Source organism: Hibiscus syriacus, unplaced genomic scaffold, assembly GCF_006381635.1.
Source record: "Hibiscus syriacus cultivar Baekdansim isolate YM2019G1 unplaced genomic scaffold, ASM638163v2 tig00109937_pilon, whole genome shotgun sequence".
Classification (NCBI taxonomy): Eukaryota; Viridiplantae; Streptophyta; class Magnoliopsida; order Malvales; family Malvaceae; genus Hibiscus; species Hibiscus syriacus.
The window spans coordinates 317,450-338,436 of NW_024062534.1; the positions used below are offsets into that span (position 1 = coordinate 317,450).

Genomic DNA, 20,987 nt, shown 5'->3' on the forward strand with positions numbered 1-20,987 from the left:
TACGAGAAATTGTTTTTAAAATATAAAGTGATGTTTCAAATTGAAAATGAAAATAAACTCATATCCAAAACCAACAACGATCTTGAAAGTAAAATCAAAGATTTACAAATCAAACTAGAAGAGTTTGAAAATAAAATTTTGGATTTGCAAAATTTATTTTCAAAGGTCAATGATGATCATCAAAAGAAAATTGATGATCTTAAAACTTCTTTTGATAAAGTTAAAACAAAACGTTTTGAAAATGGAGAAAATTCAAAATCCAACTTTGTTAGAAAAAGTTTTAAAAACTAAAATCATAGAGGTCCCCAAAGAACCTTTAATGGAAAAATCATTAGAAGTATATGGGTTCCTAAAGAGCTCATTACTACTAAAGATAAGGATATCCTACACAAATGGACACCTAAGGGGACTAGGATTTTGGAAACTAATGAATATGGACCCAAAAGAATTTGGGTACCAAAAATTAGAAATTAATCTATGTTTGTAGGAAAAGGAGCATGACTACAAGGCACGGGAAACAAATCCAAAATCATGGTACCTTGATAGTGGATGCTCAAGACACATGACCGGATACAAAAACCGGTTCATTAAGCTTAACGCCAAAAACTGGAGGAGAAGTGACTTTTGGTGATGATTCAAAAGGTCACATTGAAGGTATTGGTACTATTGGTAATACCTAAGAATGTTTTATATGTGAATGGATTAAAGCATAATCTATTGAGTATTAGTCAATTTTGTGATAAGGGATTCAATGTCATATTTGATATTAATGGTTGTAAAGTCATTGACATTGCATCTAATCAGATTATGCTTATTGGTCATAGAATAGGAAACATATACATGGTGCATTTAGATTCTATTGATATGACTAATTTGTGCCTAATTGCTAAGGATGAACATGATAGTTGGTTATGGTATAGGAGACTAGGACATGCTAGTATGAGTGTTTTGCAACGGTTAATTCAAGGTGATTTAGTTCGAGGGTTGCCTAAGCTTAAATTTGATAATAATAAAATCTGTGATGCTTGTGCTAAAGGAAAACAAAAGCAAGTTTCTTTTAAATCCATTAATGACGTATCAACTAGTAGAGTATTACAATTGATCCATATAGATCTTTTTGGGCCAACTAGGACTAATAGCTTGGGTGGAAAACAATATGCATTTATCTTGGTAGATGACTATTCTAGATATACTTGGGTTCTATTCTAAGTACTAAAGATGAAGCATTACAAAAATTCATCACATTTTCAAAAGTAATCCAAAATGATAAAGGTTACTCTATAACTAGTGTTAGGAGTGATCATGGCACTGAATTTGAAAATCTTGGATTTACTGAGTTTTGTAATTCTAATAGTATTAGTCACAATTTTTCAGCACCTAGAACCCCTCAACAAAATGGAGTTGTTGAGAGGAAAAATCAAACTTTAGAAGAAATGGCTAGAACCATGCTTTGTGAAAATAATTTGCCAAAATATTTTTGGGTGGAAGCCACAAATACCGCTTGTTATGTTGTAAATCGAGTAATGATTAGACCTATTTTAAAGAAAACTCCATATGAAATTTTCAAAAATAAAAAGCCCAACATTAGCTATTTTCATCCTTTTGGATGTAAATGTTTTGTTTTAAACAACGGTAAAGAAAACCTTGGCAAATTTGATGCTAAAGTGATGAAGGAATTTTTCTGGGTTATTCCTTAAATTCTAAAGCTTATCGAGTATTTAATAAAAGAACTTTAGTTGTAGAAGAGTCTATACATGTTGTTTTCGATGATAATCCCCTTCTGAGGAAGGATTCTTGTGTGAATGATGATGTATTTATTATAAATACAAATGAAGTTAGACATGACTTAAAGAACCATCATCAAAGGAAGAAACAAAAGAATGAGGTAACTCATGTTCCTCTTGAGAATCCAACCATTGAAGAAGGGAAGTATCTTATCCAAGAGAGTACAACTATGTCAAGGATGGTGAGATTATAGGTGATCCATCTAAAGGGGTAACAACTCGATCTTCTCTTAGAAATATTTGTAATTATGTTGCATTTATTTCATGCATAGAGCCTAAGAATATTAAAGAAGCATTAAAAGATGAACATTGGATTATGGCTATGCAAGAAGAATTAAATCAATTTGAGAGAAGTAAAGTATAGACATTAGTTGAAAGGCCTAGTAATAAATCTACTGTAGGTACTAGATGGGTATTTAGGAATAAGCTTGATGAGAGTGGTAATATAGTGAGAAACAAGGCTAGACTTGTTGCTCAAGGGTATACTCAAGAAGAGGGCATAGACTATGATGAAACATACGCTCCCGTAGCTAGGATGAAAGCAATTAGAATGTTATTAGCATTTGCATGTTTTCATAAATTTAAATTATATCAAATGGATGTTAAAAGTGTATTTTTAAATGGTTTTATAAAAGAAGAAGTGTATGTGGAACAACCTCCAGGTTTTGAAGATTCAAAATTTTTGGATCATGTTCTTAAATTGACAAAAGCACTTTATGGTTTAAAACAAGCTCCAAGAGCTTGGTATGAAAGATTGTCAAACTTTTTAATTGAAAAAGGTTTTTCAAAAGGGAAGGTTGACACTACATTGTTTTTAAAGCATAAATGTAAGATTTATTAGTAGTTCAAATTTGTGTGGATGATATAATATTTGGTTCTACTAATGATTTATTTGCCAAGAATTTTCTAAGCTAATGCAAAGTGAGTTTGAGATGAGCATGATGGGGGAGCTCTCATTTTTCTTGGGACTCCAAATCAAGCAAAGAAAAGATGGCATATTCATCAATCAAGCTAAGTACGTCAAAGATATGCTCAAGAAGTTTGGACTGGAAAATGGCAAACCTCATGACACTCTAATTAGCTCTTCAACAAAGCTTGACTTAGATGAAGGAGGTAAATGTGTAGATGTTAAATTATATAGGTCAATGATTGGATCTCTACTTTATTTAACTGCAAGTAGATCAGACATTATGTTTAGTGTTTGCTTATGTGCTAGATTTCAATCATGCCCTAAGGAATCACATTTACTAGCTGTTAAGAGAATCTTTAGATACCTTAAGGATACTCCTAGTTTAGGAATTTGGTATCCTAGAGACTCTTGCTTTAGCTTGCATGCTTTTTCTGATCGGATTATGGAGGATGCAAATTAGATAGGAAAAGCACCTCCGGTACTTGCCAATTCCTTGGAAATATGCTGATTTCTTGGTTTTCAAAGAAACAAAATTGTGTTGCATTATCTACCACTGAAGCCGAATACATTTCAGCTGGTAGTTGTTGTGCACAAGTTTTATGGATGAAACAACAACTTTTTGGTTATGGAATTGAAGTTGGTACCATTCCTATCAAGTGTGACAATACTAGTACTATTTGTCTCACTAAAAATCCCATCCAACACTCTAGAACTAAGCACATTGAAATAAGACATCACTTCATTAGAGACCATGTCACTAAGGAAGATGTAGTTCTAGAATTTGTTGATACTTTGCACCAATTAGCGGATATCTTTACAAAACCTTTAGACAATGAAATATTTTGGACACTTAGGAGAGAATTAGGTTTGACCAACCTATCTTCACTTAGTGCTTAAAATAATTTTAGCACTTTTAAGACTAAATGAAAAATGCTAAATTTTTATTGCATTCATTGCTATTAGTTAGGGGGAGTTTATTATTGATGAAAAATTAATTTTATGTTCAAATATCGTTTAAAGATTAATTTGATTGTTTGAACATAATTAATTTTCAATATATGAGTTGTCAATACCACTAGAGAAAGTTAATTTAGCATTTTGTGTGTTTAAAATCGAATTTTAGCATTTTGGTGCAAAGGGAATCGATACCCTCATGAGGGAACCGATTCCCCCTTTGAAGGGGAACCGATTCCCCCTAGGGGAATCGATACCCACCTGGGGTTCTGGAATTTAACACGGGCAGAACACCAAAAATCCTAAAACCCTCTTCTTTCTCTCATTGCCGCCGTTCTTCCCCTCTACTCTCTCAAATCTCCATTCTTGCCTCAAAACAACGTTTTAATCGGAATTCACTTCAAATATCATCTTCTAAACCTACTAGCATCATTAAAATCGTGCAAACAACATCAAAATCCACTCAATCTCATATTTCAAGGTAAATTTTTCTAAACTCTCTATTTCATTGATTTTGAACGTAGGACTAGTTTTAATTTGTTCTAGATAGAAATAATGATCGGACATTGATTGTTTAGTGATTAGAAACTAGATATTACAACTAATTTCATCAAAAACACAAGAATTGTCCAAAAATTTAGAAATTTTCGAAATAAAAAAAATGTTTTTCAAATTATTGTGTTTTAATTGAATTATGAAAACTATACATATATGTTTTTCAAAATCTTATTTTTTTCAATAGTTTTCAAAAACTTTGCCCATTAGGATTGATTTAGAGAACCTTGAAATATTGATGACTCAATTGAGTTTTGGGATTGATTGATTTGCATACATGTGTTTTCTAAATTGCAGGTTATTCATTCTATTCCGATTTCCTAAACCATGTCCAATCCTAAACGTGCTAGGTCATCATCTAGTCGCTCACACGTCAACCAAATCCACCTCCAAATCCTCCTCCTATTCCTGAAATTCCAATTCCTAATCCTAATCCAGTTGATCCCAATTTAACTATTCAAAATTCATGCTTTAATCATCCTGGTCCCAGAAATCATCGTTTTTGGTATTATCAATATTTCGATTCTTACAAAATTAGAGAAGAACGTATTCCTTCTCGTCAAGCTATGTTAGATATTAATTTTAAATATCTTCCTCTTTTATAAGAGTGGAAATTCGATAAACTTTGTGACCTTAAACCTATAGTTTACCATCAACTTGTTCACATCTTTTATTCTAATACCGCTTGTGTCAAAAACAGAGCTCAAACTGAGACCATAGAAGTTCGTTCCTACCTCTTAGAAAAATTCTTACATATTAACTCGGCTTACATAGCCAAGGCATTAGGATTAGATAACGATGGTATTTCAAATGAAAAACAAATTTAGGATCTCGTTATAAAAGAAGGGATAGTGCGAGTATCTTAGACCTTCATGAACGTTTTCTTCATCTAATGATTCTTGGTGGTTTCGACCATCCGGAGGTCGTTATTCTACTCTTGGAGCCTTGGATCCTTGGTGGTTACATTGTTTCGAAAACAGTATTAAAATAAACCTACCTCAGATCATTTTTGCTGAAATTGTTGAAACCGTAAATCTTGTTCCTAACAAGAAATTCTGTTTATCTCTAGTTTACGGTTGCATTTTGAGTAATCTTTTTACTAAAGTCGGACTTAGAGTTGGTCTAGATGCCTCCTTTCCTCTAAAGAAACAATTAATATTCTTTCCTTAACGAGAGCGGGATGGATAAAGAATAAGGAAACCGGTGAATGGGTTCGATCTTCTGAAAATACTTCGGGAGCTAGTTCTTCACGAGCTCCACCAGAAGCTGACGATGATCCCGAGCTTGAACAATTAATGCGAGACATCGATGAAGCCGAAGATGAGCCTGAACAGCCCGAGGAGCAGCTCAGGAGCAAGCACAACAAATGCATCAAATGCCTCCATATTTTCAATCTTTTATGGAGACATTCGATTTCTGATATGCTATCATGGATTCGCGCTTTACTTCTATAGAGTCCCATTTATCCACAATAAGAGCTCAACAATTAGAAATTCTCCGAGAGATGCGCACAAACAACGCTTCGATGAATGAACGTATTGATGCACTCTCACATGAGATGACTGCTATACGAGCTCGTTTTCCTCCTCCCGATCTGGATGTTTGATTCTGTGTTTAGCTTTATAACTTTGAACTAAAAGATTATTGTTTCAACATTTTGAATATTTTGGAATGTTTGATTTTGTGGATTGTTAGACTTTGGATTTGTTTGGATGTTTGAATTTATATATTTGGTTTAATTCATTGTATAATTTACATCATGTTAGATATATGACCAATTTTGCCATGTCACATTAATTATGAATATGATTATGAACTAATGGCTAACGTTTCTCTTGATTGTGATCTTAGCAGCTTAAGCTATATATATTTATCATAAATTGGCTAAATGATTTCAAAACCTTGTTTTAAAAGTCTTTTTTGACTTAACAAAAAGGGGAGAAATATTAAAGAAAAGAGTTTTAAAGGGGAGAAGTGTTAAAGTAAGGGGGGAGTAATTTCAAAACTTGATTTCAAAATCTTAAATTACTAAATATTTGTTATATCAAAAGGGGGAGATTGTTGAAAATATTTTGATATTTCAATATAAAAAATTAAGTTAAATGAATTTTAAGATTTTCCAAAAAGTTTTTAAGTATATTTGATATATTATTCGAATATCAAAACATTACTCTAAATCTTTCAAAAGTCATTTTTAATCCTTACTCAAGTGTAAAATTAAGTTTTAATCTTAAAACAATTTTAAAATAATTTTCGAACCGTTTCAAAGCCAAAAATTCCAGATTGCTCAGAGGGAACCGATTCCCCCTGAATGGTTTGACTCCGAGAATTCCAGTATGCTCGGAGGGAACCGATTCCCCCCCAGGGGGTACCGATTCCCACCACTGTTCAACGGTCAAAATATTTGAATTTTACACTTAGGGAACCGATTCCCTATGAGGGGTACTGATTCCCCCGCTCCAAGCTGTTTTATTAATTGATTTCACACTAAAACGACTATATTATCTTCATTAATGATCCCCAACGTTCAGAAGTGATTCAAGGTGTATTTAAGCAAGCTTAGAAGCCATTGATCAAAAACAAGAAACATCAAGCAACTAGGATCAAGAGAGAATCAAAAGAAAGCATCAAACATCAAGTTTGAGCATTTCAAGCCTATTTTTCATTCAATATTCATTTTGCTTTCAAGAACACTTATTGTGCTCAATTGTATTCATTATTGAGTGTTCTTTTCTTTGTTCTAGAATTGTGCAAACAATCTACCTTGTGAGGATTTCCTTGTAAGTTTGTAAATTTGTATTGTTCTCTTTGGGAGAGTGTTCTTAAGAATTTGGGTATAATTCTTGAGGGTTTGTAAGGTTACTCTTTTTCCTCAAAAGAAAGACAAATTAGTGAATTTGTGGAAAATCCTTAGTGTGGATAGCTAAGGTAGTGGACGTAGACTTTGATTGAGAAAGTCGAACCACTCTAAATCGCTGTGCAATTTCTTTCAATTTTCTGCAAAACTTCCACCAAAATTTTTATTGCCAATTCACCCCCCTTTTGGCCGATTTCGTCAATCGATTAACTCAACACAATATATTATATTTTCGAGCTGATCACGAGTTTTTCAAGTTAAGTATCAAGTATTTCGTTTCGACTCGTTAAAAACTCGAGTCAAGTTCGAGCTTGAGTCGAGTCCATTCGATCCGAGTATTTAATGAGCCTTGACCGAGTCGATCTCGAGTAACTCACGATCTGTCTCATCTCATTTAGAACCCTACCCTTATGCACACCAAACCCTAGTGACCCACCAACTCATGTGGCAATAACGGGGAACACACACGCTCCATGCAAATCTACGTTTTTTATTACTAAACTCAAATTACCCAAATTTCACAATCTAATAATGTTTCGTTTCTTGTCAATTACTATCACTAAAGGAAATTAACCCTACTAAAATGTTTGCATGAACGTAAGCATATGAATATTATTTTTTTTAAAGGAATTAGAAATTATGAGTCGATACTTAAATTATTTTGAATATAAAGGGTTGAGGAGGACAAAGATATTGTTTTGGGACATGTGAAGGGGGAGACAAGAGCGTGCAAAGTAGCAAAAGACAAAATTAAAAATTAATAATGCAAGGATTAAAGTTACCATTGGAATATGTAATAATGTATTTAAGCATGCACAACCTTTTAGAATTTTCATTTTTTACTTAATAAATAAATAAATAAATGGTGCACGTGTGGTGGTGAAGATGAAGCTGGCCGCTCGTGAACACAACTTGTGTGTGCTTGGGCTGCTACTTTTCATTATTTTGAATAAATAATTTTTCAACAACAAAATAATAATAAGTGTTAAGAAATTAAATTTTTGATTTGTACCATTTCAAGTTTATTATTTATATATTAATATTTTTTAAGTAAACTGTCAACTTTATATGTTTTAATTTTATAATGATTAATTGAGAAAAAAATAAATTTTTAATATTATAATTTTATTGTTTACTTTTATCATTTCGACCAAATATGGTCTTAAACCACAACAAAATATATGATTTATTTTTTTAGGGTAAATTATAATCGATAGAAAATATATCGTTTATATTATTGAATTTTTAGTTTTTATAATTACAACAACAAATTTAAGGTGTATTATTTATATTATTGAATTTTAGACATTGTATCGTTTATATTATTGAATTTTAATTTCTCTAGTTATAGTACTAAACTTTTATTTTAAATTTAACTATGCCACTCAACTGTTAAAATTCAAATGGTATGATGACACGGACAAATCGACATTATTTTGAAGTGGCTATTGATGTTTGAAACAAAATCATTTTAGGTATTGAAAATTAGTGGTATATTGATTTTGACACTAAATTTATAACCATCTCATTTTTCTCGACTGATATCAATAGCTAATCATCACTCGTAACCAAACATTTTTCATGATAAAAATCACTTAAAGAACATTCACATTTTACATTTTTTTCTTCTCCTATGATTAGTTTTTTACAATTGTATAATACAATATTATAAATTTGAGTAAATTATTCGTTTATTACTTAAATTATTAGTTTCGGTCTATTTTAGTATCTAAACTTTTAATTTTTTTTAAAAAAATACTCAATGTTTAGTTTTGTCTTGTTTTAATACCTCACCTTTAAAAACTTAACGGTTAATTTACTCGTGACACCCTTTTTTATGGGTAAATTGAATTATTCATCACTCAACTATCTTGTCATTCTTATTTTAATAACTAAAGTTTATTTTTTTAATTTAATTACTTAACTTTCAAATTACTCCTAATTTAATTCTAACTTTCAAATTTATTTTTCATATTTTTAATTATATATTAATAACATAATAAAAAAATTAACGTCACAAAATTTATTAATAAAATAAATAAGAGTGATTAAAATAGGAGCAATTTGAAAGTTGAGTAGTTAAAATGAAAATTTTTAAACTTTAAAACCAAAATAGGATTGAAAAGAAAGTTGAGTGATGAATGATGTAATTTGCCGATAAAAAATACAGTGTAAACCTTAATGGCAAGGTACTAAAATGAAAAAAAAAACTAAATATTAGATATAATTTTAAAAAAATTAAAATTTAAGTACTAAAACATATTAAAACTAATAATTTAAATACTAAACATATAATTCACCCTATAGATTTATACCATAATTTATTAGATACCTCAGTAATATAGTTCGGATAATAAAGTAATATATATATATATATTTACAATTAGGATATGCTTTTATTGTGTAATTTTTTTTAATTTTATATATTTTTTTAAATTATCCGATTACAAAAGTGAAATGTTGAAATTAATTTATTATTTTTTCAGTAATATTTTTCATTTTTCACTGTTAATCTAAACATTTAATTAAAAAATATAAAATTACAATAGTTTTTACACAGTAAAATTGAATTCTCTCTCTATATATACATATGGATGTGAAAGAGTTTATAAAGGTAAACAGTTCTGACAATAAAACAGAGGAGGAGAGGAGAGAGTACTCTTGACTGTCTGAGTAGTCAAAATACCAAAAATGAACCAGCTTTATTGTTACTGTTCCCCCTCCCTCCCCCCAGCCATTCATTTCCTCTGCATCACCACGTGTACGGTTCACATTCTTCATCACCTCCAAATCACAAGCAAGATCATTATCAAATAAACCAGAAAACTAAGGGGCTTTCCTGTAAAAAAATATCTTTCCCATGAGGTGGCATTTTGGGAATGCACGACATTTTTAGTAACCTTTTTGTGGTTTCCTTGAGAAATGTACTGTGATCTTGGAGATGGAAAACGACACTATTGCAGACGAAGAAAATATTTTCTTAGCTGCACTCATAAAGGAGAAACATTTTCTCAGTCCTTGAAACAGTCATGGAGGAAACCGGTCCGCTCCGGTTCCCTAGAAACCTAGACCCGTCGGCACAAGAGTTTTGGCCGGCCAGCAAAGTAGTTTGCCTACCCCAATTTCTAATCTTTACTCCTACCCAACTTTACTACCCGTTCGCTGCTGCATCTCCGACGGTTCCGCTTTGCAACGGCGGCGTACCGCCTTTACTTGCTATGGTTCCAGTACATGCACCTGTACCTGCACCAGCGCCTTACGTTGCACCGCATCCTTCACTTCCTCCTCCGACGGTGGCGGCGACGAGGGCTTTGGTGTTGACGTTGGTTCCATGCGATGTGAGCGAGACGGAGGTGCGGAAAGAATTGGAAGTGTTCGGGGAGGTACGCGGAGTCCAGATGGAAAGGGTCCGAGAGACCGTGACCGTCCATTTCTACGACCTGAGACATGCTGAGAAAGCGTTGAAGGAGATAAGAGACCAGCACATGCAACTGCAAACCAGGGTCCGGGACCAGTATGTTGCATCTGCCGCCGGGTGCGACTCCAACGCTCGTGGACTCGTAGCGGGGAGACCCGTTTCAGCGCATTTCGTTATTCCGGCAAGTAATGCTGTTCCCGACGGGATTAATCAAGGAACTATCGTTGCTTTCAATTTGGACCCTTCCGTTTCAATTTCGAAACTCAAAGATATTTTCCAAGCTTATGGTATGTTTCCGTTCATTTCTTAACCTTTAATCTTTTTGTCTGTAAATAAAGGTTCGATTAGTTAAGTTTTCATGTTTAGTTCGGTTTTTGGTCTGTTGAGATTAGCGGTCTCTTGTTTTGTTTAAAATTTGGAACTTTGTTGTTTAGGCCAAGTGAAGGAACTAAGAGAAACGCCATTGAAGAAACACCAAAAGTTGTGGAGTATTATGATATAAGGGATGCGGCTAAGGCTTTAAGAGAAATGAATGGAAAAGAAATTAACGGTAAACAAGTTCTAATCCAATTCAGTCGGCCTGGTGGATATAGTAGGAAGCTTTTTAATGGTGATATTAAAGTTTTCACAGATAAAATAGTCACCATACAAGAAATTCGAAGTATTCATCTCCTCCTCCTCCCGCACCACCGCCGCCACCTTGGTTATTGGCTCGTAGTTTTTTTCCGAACAATGTTATAACTCGTTCCTTTGTTTCTCGAAGCCAATCGCCTCTTACGAAAGTGATGAATTCTAGTGAAGGAAACCCTAATGAAATGGAGGAAGGAGTTGAAGAAAAGGTTGGTAGCGGTGGTGGAGGTCCGAAGAAGATAGTAAAGAAGAACCAAAATTACCCATTGACGTCGAGTAGTAGCAATGAAAGTAAGCAACAGCTGCTGCAGCCGTGTCGGGGCAAGCCATGGAAGGTAGACAAGCGAAAAAGTTTGATCCTCCCTTCCTTATAAGTGAAGACGCCATGGTAGAATCCGATTGCAAAGATTTCAGGACCACTGTCATGATCAAGAACATACCCAACAAGTATAGGTTAGCCTTTTTCACAAGATATAATATACTAAAGTAGCTTATTTCTTATTTTAATAATGTGTTTGAATAATGCATGTTGCAGTCAGAAATTATTGTTGAACATGTTGGACAATCACTGTATCCACTGCAACGAGCAAATCGCTGCCGATGGCGGAGATCAGCCCTTATCTTCCCACGATTTTGTCTACCTCCCTGTCGATTTCAAGTAACTGCCTTTTCCCTTCCGTGCTTCATATAATATCTTTTCTGTATTGCATAATTCCTTAACATTTTGCTTTGAATTGTTTACTTTCCGAATGAAAAAACAGCAACAAGTGTAATGTAGGGTATGGATTTGTGAACATGACATCTCCACAAGCAACATGGAGGCTTTACAAGGCTTTTCATCATCAACATTGGGAAGTTTTCAACTCCAGAAAGATCTGTGAAGTTACTTATGCCAGAGTTCAGGTTCTTTCTTTTCCCTCGGTTACTTTTCTCTTGTTTGAACAGATTATAATAAGCATGGATTATTGGTACAGGGATTAGAGGCGTTGAAAGAACATTTCAGAAACTCGAAGTTCCCATGCGAAATGGATCACTACCTTCCGGTAGTATTTTCGCCGCCTCGAGATGGAAAACAACTGACTGAACCACTTGCTATAGTTGGTCAAAAGCAGCTGCAATCCCTCGTCAGTGGTCCCTCATCGGCCCAAGCCAACGGTGAAGGCGATGATGATGATAATGGCGATCATCAAATTTATTCGAAAGCCCCAAGTAAGCACAGTAGCCGAAGGCTAAAAGAGAGGGGGGAGAGAAAGAACGAGAGGATTGTAATTGTGACATGTGAGCCTGAAGAGTCAAATGTGAAACTTTGCAAAGTTATCTGTTTGTGATTTTTACTACTGCCATGAAGAAGCGAATGAATTGAACATAATGCTTGTTTATTGTAACCAAGACTGTGTCGATCCACTGGTTTATGAATTGCATAATGTTTGTTTATGATGATAATGGGTCTCTCATAAAACCGAAGCATCTACCTATCGAAGAACAGAAGAAAAGCGTCTCTTTCAATGGTACACACAGATGTAACCCGAAGGATAATACAAGATTTGATGATTCCTGTACCATGTGGCTCAGAATTGGGGTTCTTCTTCTTCTGGTTAACAGCTAGAGATTGGCTCGGTTATCTACGAACGTCAATGTTTGAAATGAAATAAAGGGTAAGCTACATTGGTAGTGACTATACCTTGTAGCTATTTTCACTTTGGTCATTAAATTTTTAAACTAGGAATATAATCAACAAACCTCTAGTTCACTTTTATTACAATCATTTTTTGTTAACTTCAATTAAAAATTGTTGAAATTACACAATATATTCGCCTTTCTAAAAATTAAGACAACTTTCCAAACCGATAATTGTTGTAAAACCTCAAATATCAAATGAACAAAGAGGTCATTCGGTAATTTCAATTAGTTTTTTGGTGATAGTAGAAGGAAAGAATAGTTCGTGATCTCTATTGTTTTACTATTGTAACTGATCATCTAGTTGTTATCATGAGAGACAGACAACCAACGAACTAGAGCACCAAAGGAGTGACCGAAAATCTATATTAAGAAAATCGTGTAATGATAAGTCTCAACTAATTCCGATTGATAAATCAAAATAAAAAAAATATTTTCATTTAATTTTATCTTAACTTATAAGAAATTTAACATTTTTAGTTTATTTTTCTAGAATTTATTCGTCTTAAATTATTATTTCGGATAACAAGACGAAGATAGAATAAACTCGTTTTATCCTCTCTCTTTTTTAGAGAAAATAACCTTAGTGACCAAAATCCATATAATATACGATTTTAACCAACTTTTTCCGGATTTGCCAAAATGACCAACAAAATCGCAATGCGATCGCTAATTCGCAACGCGATCTCCATTATCGCAAATTCGCGTTGCATTTTCGCAATGCGATAGTTGAAAATCGCGTTGCGATGGTCTACAGTATCGTTGCGATTTTCCCCAATTCGCAATGCGAATAAGTAAATCGCAACGCGAATTGGGAAAATCGCATGCGAATAAGTAAATCGCAACGCGAATTGGGAAAATCGCAATGCGATACTGACTATCGCAATGCGATAATAAAAAATCGCAACGAGATACTTACTTTCGCAACGCGATACTGACTTTCGCACGCGATAATACATAATCGCAATGCGATTTTCAAAGCGCCATTAGTATCCTGGCCAAGTATTTTATTTTTAAATTCCAAACATGAATATTAATATATGGAACAGGGGCTCTAAATTCAATTTCTTTGACACGTAACTTAGGTTTCATAAGTTAACTTCTTTAATGACAGTTTAGTTGAAGATTCATGGGTAAAGGCATATATTGTAAAACACCATGAACATTCTCTCATGACCCTCCAAAACACAAATCTATCCAAACATGATCAACATTAGATGTTTCATGGTTGTAACTAAACAAACGAGATGCGAAACTAAGACCTGTTACCGGATGGGGAAGGATGTCGTTGGATATTGGACGAATGTCGCCGGAGAGAGTGATAGATGGAGATGGAATGAGTTGCGATTTAGGAATTTAGGTTATGAGTTGTTGCTGCTGCGTATATATATACACTAAAATTTGGCTTGCGAATCATTCGTTAATTCTTCTGTTAGGGATTGGGTTTTAGAAAATGGTCCCTGGCACGTTCAGCATAAGTTATTATTCCTTAGGAAGTGGGAACCGAACTTGAAAGAACTACATTTCGATTTGGTTAGAATGCATGTTTGGATCCAGCTGTTTAATGTCCCTTTGGAGTTGTTTTCAAAGAAGGGGCTGAGCTACATTGCTAGTGCAATTGGCAAGCCTTTGCTTATGGACTCGATCACAACATCTAGAGAGAGACTAGAATACGCCCGAGTCTGTATTGAGATCCCAACTGGATCCAAAATTCTGGACCATATTAATGTGTTGCTTTGTGATAATTCAGTGGCTAGAATTAAAGTTAAAGTTCCTTGGATGCCTGCTTCTTGTGGTGAATGTGGCAGTTTTGGTCATTCGAGTAAATATTATCCTCAGGGGGTTAAAGTTGATCAAGTTTAGAGAGTTAAGGAGACTGTGCAAGTGATTAAATCTGATAGATCCATCAATAGTACTGAGGTGGTTAAGGAGGATGGGTTAGACACTGGAAATGGTAATGTGGTTTGTAATTCTACCAATAGCAATCATCAACTAAAGAGAGGTAGATAAAGAACATGGGGAGAGTTTGACTGTGGCAATAAAGCTATTGACCCTGAAAACTTATTGGGGATGCCTTCTGTGGATTATGGCATAAAGCAGAGAATTGCTTCCCTTGGTGTTGAGAAAATAGTACAAGACTTGAAGCTTAAGAAAAATGAACATGTTGGTAAAGCTAAAAAAATTGAAAGAAAGTGGTGGTGCTTCTTCCTCTACCCCAATTTCATGCTAATTTGCTTTTGGAACATAAGGGGATTTAATAATCCCCTTAAGCAAAATAAAGTATTGCGTTGGGCTGCTAGTTATCATATTGGTATCTTGTGCCTTCTAGAGACGAGTGAAAAAGGATAAGGCTGGGTTATTTTGAAGCAAAGATTTGGTGACTGAGATTCATGCTGCAATTATAATCATCCAATAATGGTCGTATTTGGGTCTTATGGCTTAAAGTTTGAGTTGTGTCGTCTGCTCGATCTTTGATCAAAGTGTTTCTATTAAAGCAGACTTTGGGGGTAAGGTTCTTTACATAATTACTATATATGGTTCGAATGATGGAGGTCTTCGAAGACAGCTTTGGAACCAAATCAGTTTAATAGAGAGTATTGTGGGCAATGATCATTGACTGCTAGGAGGTGACTTTAATGTCATCTTCAATTCTGAGGAAAGTTCAGTTCCTATCAGTGCTAGCTTGAAGGCTGACATCTCTGAGTTCCAGAATTGTGTGGAGGAGCTGGGATTTACTGACCACCCTTTTATCGGTTCCTTGTTCACTTGGTCTAACAAGCATCAGGACAGCTTCCAGTCTCGCAAACTTGATCGAGTCCTTATCAACTCTGGCTGGTTTGGTGCTTTTGCAGATTCAGAGGTTGAATTCTTAGCTCCAGGTGACTTTGATCACTGTCATGCCCTTGTTTGGTTGCATAAGCCTGTTCCTGCTGCTAGGCCAACACCCTTCAAGTTTTTCAATTTTTGGGCCTTGTACCCTCGGTTTTTGTCAACCGTGAAAGAGTCTTAGCAGGCCCCAACTGAAGGTGACCCAGCCCATACTTTATTCCTAAAGCTTAAGAGACTGAAATGTTGTATTAAAGAATTTAATGAAACTCATTTCAATGATATTTCAGGCCGGTTAAACAAAAGCGAGAGGAGCTGTTAAAAATCCAGTTGGCAAACTTGGATTTGGATTCTGGTACTGTTGGTACTTGTGCTAATGTGGAATGTGAGGTTGAAAAAGAGCTGAGAACCCTTGAGGAACCTGAATTACTTTTCTATAAGCAGAAGGCGAAGGTCAACTGGATTAAGGAGGGGGATCAATATACTTATTTCTTTCACTCCATGGTTTCTAGTAAGAAAAAGAGCAACACCATTAGAGTGCTCTTTGATCAGAATGGTGGTAGACTGGACACTTTTGAAGACATGTCTAATGAGGTGATAAACTTATTTAAAATTCAGTTAGGGATGATTAATCACAATGTCAAGGGCTGCAATGTTAGTACCATGAGGGATTTACTTGGTTATTCCTTACCTTTGGGTGATGCTGACACCTTGTGTAGAGTAGTTTATGATGTGGAGATTAAGTATGCTATATGGAGACAAGGGAATGATAAATCGCCTGGTCCAGATGGATACAATCCTTATTTTTTCAAGAAAGCATAGCCAATTGTTGGTGAGGACTTCAGGGCTGTCATCAGGTACTGCTTTGAAGCCTCTTTTATTCTTCATTCTTTTAATGCAACTGTTATTGTTCTTGTACTTAAGATACCTAATCCGAGCACAGTCAAAGACTTCAGGCATATCTCATGCTGCTCTGTGATTTATAAGATAATGGCCAGAATTTTAGTTAACCGATTGTCTACTATTTTTCCTGGAATGATAGCAAATAATCAGACTGCATTTGTCAAAGGGAGAAACATAGTAGATAACACCCTTCTTGCTCAGGAGATAGTTAGGGGTTATGCTAGGAAAAACAATTCCCCAAGGTGTGCACTGAAAATTGATCTACAAAAAGCTTTCAATTCACTTAATTGAGAGTTTATTAGTGTCATTCTCCATGCCCTTGGGTTGCCTGAAAAATTCATCGGTTGGATTTGTGCTTGTTTCACTAATCCTAGCTTTTCTATTGTGTTTAATGGAAGTCTTGTAGGCTACTTTAAGGGTGCTAGAGAAGTTAGGCAATGTGACCCCCTCTCACCTTACCTTTTTGTCATAGCAATGAATGTTTTGTCCAACTTGTTGAATACAACTATTCTGAAGGGAATTTTCAAATTCCATCATAAGTGCAGGAAGATAAGTTTAACCCATCTATGTTTTGCTGATGACCTCCTCATATTCTGTAAATGTACTATAGATTTTGTAATTGGTGTGCAGTCTGTCTTAGATGTCTTTTAATCGCTATCGGGGTTGAAGCTTAATGCTAGCAAATGTGAAATGTATACTGCTGGTGTTCCCGCTGAACAATGTGCTTTTATTCAAGAGGTTACTGGCTTTAAATTATGAGTACTCCTAGTGAGATACATTGGAGTCCCTTTGGTGACAAGGAAGATTTCAGTCAAGGACTACCAAGGTCTAATCGATAAGATTAGGGCCAAATTGAACTCGTGGGATAATAGACTTTTAAGCTTTACTGGTAGGCTGCAACTCATTCGATATGTCCTTTTTAGTATAGCCAACTTTTGGTGCAGACAGATAATCATCCCTCAAGCTATAATTAAGAAAATTGAGTAGCTATGCTCTCGGTTCTTTTGGAAAAGGGCTGACCTGTCTGCTAACAGTGCTCGGGTTAGTTGGAGATAAATTTGTCTGATGAAATCTGAAGGGGGTTTGGGTATTATTGATTTAGGGGGCTAGAATAAAGTTTCTTTGGGGCTTCTTATTAAAAAGTTACTGGCTAATGAAGGCTCCTTGTGGGTGGCATGGATCCACTCGTATGTGATTAAAAATTTGGACTTCTGACAGATAAGTATCCCTCTAAATGCCAGTTGGTACTTCAGAAGAATTCTCAAAATGAGGCCTGATGTATCACATCTATTTGCTGGCCCTGGTTGTGACCTTAGCACTAGGCGTATATGGGAGAATATACGTATACAGGGTCCCAAGGTTCCTTGGCAAAAGTTGGTATGGTTTTCAGGGCGTATCCCTAAACATATCACCATTTTATGGATGACCATCTAAGATAGGCTCCCTACTCGAATGAGACTTCTGTGAATGGGGTTGAACATTGACATTGACAAATGCTTATTCTGTGTCACTGAGCTCGAGTCTCGTAACCACTTATTTTTTTGGATGTGGTTTTGTAAAGGAATTATGGGGCAATGTTCTATCTTTATGTAGGGTTAAACGCTGTGTGAGTACATGTGATAGGGAGCTGGCATGGGCTTCTCAACTCCTCAAGGGAAAGACTTTCATTGTGCAAGTGCTGAAGTTGGCTCTTGTTGGCCATGTGTACAACATATGGGGGGAGAGAAATAACATACTATTTGGGGGTAGAGCCAAACTGGTGGGAGATGTGCTGAATGACATCCGTGAAACCATTCAGATTCGACTAAGAGACTGGTCCATTAACACGGCGGACCAGAGGAACGCTGCCCTCTGTGTTAGCTGGGGTATTTTGAGCTAGTGTGTTGTTTTGTTCTTGTTTTTCTGTTGAATCTAGTTGTGTTATTTTGCTGTTTATGTAATGCACTGTTTCTTGTAGTAGGTTCTCATGCTTTCTTGCTTGGGTAATGAAATGAAATTATCCAAAAAAACTTTAAATATTAGAGATAAATATATACTTTTCTATATTTTAAATTAAAATAATATTTATTTAAGTTTGAATGGTAGAAAGAGTTTTATCTTTTGAATACTTTAAATTAAAAATATTATTATATGTTTAAAGTTAAATATTAAAAGATATCTGGTTGGATTAAATATCTCTTGAAAATTCCCTATAAATAATGAGTTAACCTGCTAGGTTAATCACAAGTTATAAGTTTCATATCTTAGAGTTCAAGAACTTTTACTTTCTTGAAAAATATTTTCTCTTTAATTAGTTTTTCGGTGATAGTCGAAGGTAAGAATAGTTCGTGATCTATATAATTGTTTTGCTACTGTAGCTGATAATCTAATTGTTGTATCATGAGAGACAAACAACCAACGAACTCAAGCACCAAAAGAGTGACAAAAAATATATATTAAAAAAATCGTGTAGTGACAAGCCTCAACTAATTCCGATTCATAAATCAAAATAAAAGAAATATTTTTATTTTCATTTAATTTTATCTTAATTTCTAAGAGTTTAACATTTTTAATTTATTTTTCTCAGAATTAATTGCGTCTTAAATTATTATTTCGAATAGCAATCTCAAGATATAATAATCTCGTTTTATCTTTTTTTTTTATTACCGGACTCGCCGCTAATAAAGGTCTAATCTACTAAGTTTCATGGGATAAAACCTTGAAAATATGGCGAGCATCGGATGCTCACTGTTTACAGTCTATTAAAGCACACGACGACGCCATTAACGCCGTAACCGCCTCCGTTGACAGAACGATTTATACGGGATCCGTCGACAAACGGATCCGGGTGTGGGCGAAACCGTCGGGCGAGAAGCGGTACGCATTGGTGGCGATTCTAGAGAAGCATAAGTCCGCGGTTAACGCACTGGCTTTGGACGACGAGAGATCGGTGCTTTTCTGCGGTGCTTGTGACCGTTCGGTCCTGGTTTGAGAGAGGGAGGATAGCGCCAATTACATGGTGGTCACGGGAGCGTTGAGAGGGCATGGGAAGGCGATCCTATGCTTAGTCAACGTCGGTGATTTACTGATGAGTGGGTCAGCTGATCAGACGCTTAGGATTTGGCAACGTGGAGTGGAGGGGAAATATTGTTGTTTGGCGGTTCTGGATGGTCATCAGAAGCCGATGAAGTCGTTGACGGCGGTTAGAGACGATGAACATAGTGATGAAGTTTCCGTTAATAGCGGAAGCCTTGACGGTGAAATTCGAACGTGGAAGGTCTCGATTTTTAGCGGAGATAATTCATTATTTCATCGTAAAAGAACGATAATTTAGCGGGCACATATTTTTTTTATACAGTCCTCGATTATTTCTTTTGTTTTCTTTCTTTTATTTTTATTTTTGTTTGTTTTCAGGAATATGTTATTGTTTGATTTTATGCAAAGTTTACTATTTCTGCATTAGGTTGTTAAAATACATATATACACCATTAAAATTATACTTAATATATTTATATTTATTTTGGAATATATTATTGTTTGATTATATGTATGTTTACTATTTTTGTATTAAGTTGTTAAAATACATATATAAATGATGAAAATTACATTTAGTTCAAGTATTATCAATTAAATTCTTAAATTTTTATTTCGTCTATCATATTAATCTCTTAATATTTATATTACAAAATTTTGCAAGACACAATCAAAGTTTCCACGTGTAATGAATGTAAAAGATAGTGAAAATTAAATAAAATCATAACTTTGTAAAAATTACGTTTTGAAATTTGCATTTTTTTAAAATAGTAGTTATGATTAGTTTTTTTAAAAAAAAATCATAAAATCATTATAGATATTTAAAAAAATGAGTTCCTTTTAACAATTTTCTTAAAAAAGTGTTTTTTTACATAAACTTTTAAAATATTATTTTTATTACATTTAATTAAATGGTATTGAATCACGTCAACTTTTTAATGAAAATAAAGAAAATTTTTCAACGTTCGATGAACACCGTTGAGCACCGTTAAGGATGAGCATCACTGATTACTATTAATTTAATTTATCAAAATTTAGAATTCTAAAAGATTCGACATATAATTATAAATTAATTAAAAGTCTAAGGATATATTATTTAAACAAGAAAAAATATTTAAGATTTTTGAATTTAGGGTTGATATTTGATCCAATTATTATTAAAAAATAATAAAAAATAATGTAATTAATATTTTATTTTAAATAATTTACCTTTAAATTTTTAACTAATTTATAATTATACATTGAGTATTTTAGAATTTTAGATTTTTATAATAGATTAAGATCTCAATGGTATTCATCGTTAGTGATATTCAACGGTGTTTATCGAGTGTGACAGACTCATGTTAAAAATAATCAATAACCAAAATCATAATAAAAAAAATTTAAATTTTTAAAAATAATAAGAAAACGAATAATAAATTTTACTATAATGCATAGACCAAAATAAATAATAAATCTTAT

At 34.2% G+C, this 20,987-nt stretch overlaps 1 pseudogene; it reads left to right on the plus strand.

Annotated features, from left to right (window-relative positions):
• Window positions 1–10,089: 10,089 nt before the first annotated feature.
• On the plus strand, window positions 10,090–14,648 carry LOC120210862 (annotated as a pseudogene).
• The last annotated feature ends 6,339 nt before the right edge of the window (window positions 14,649–20,987 follow it).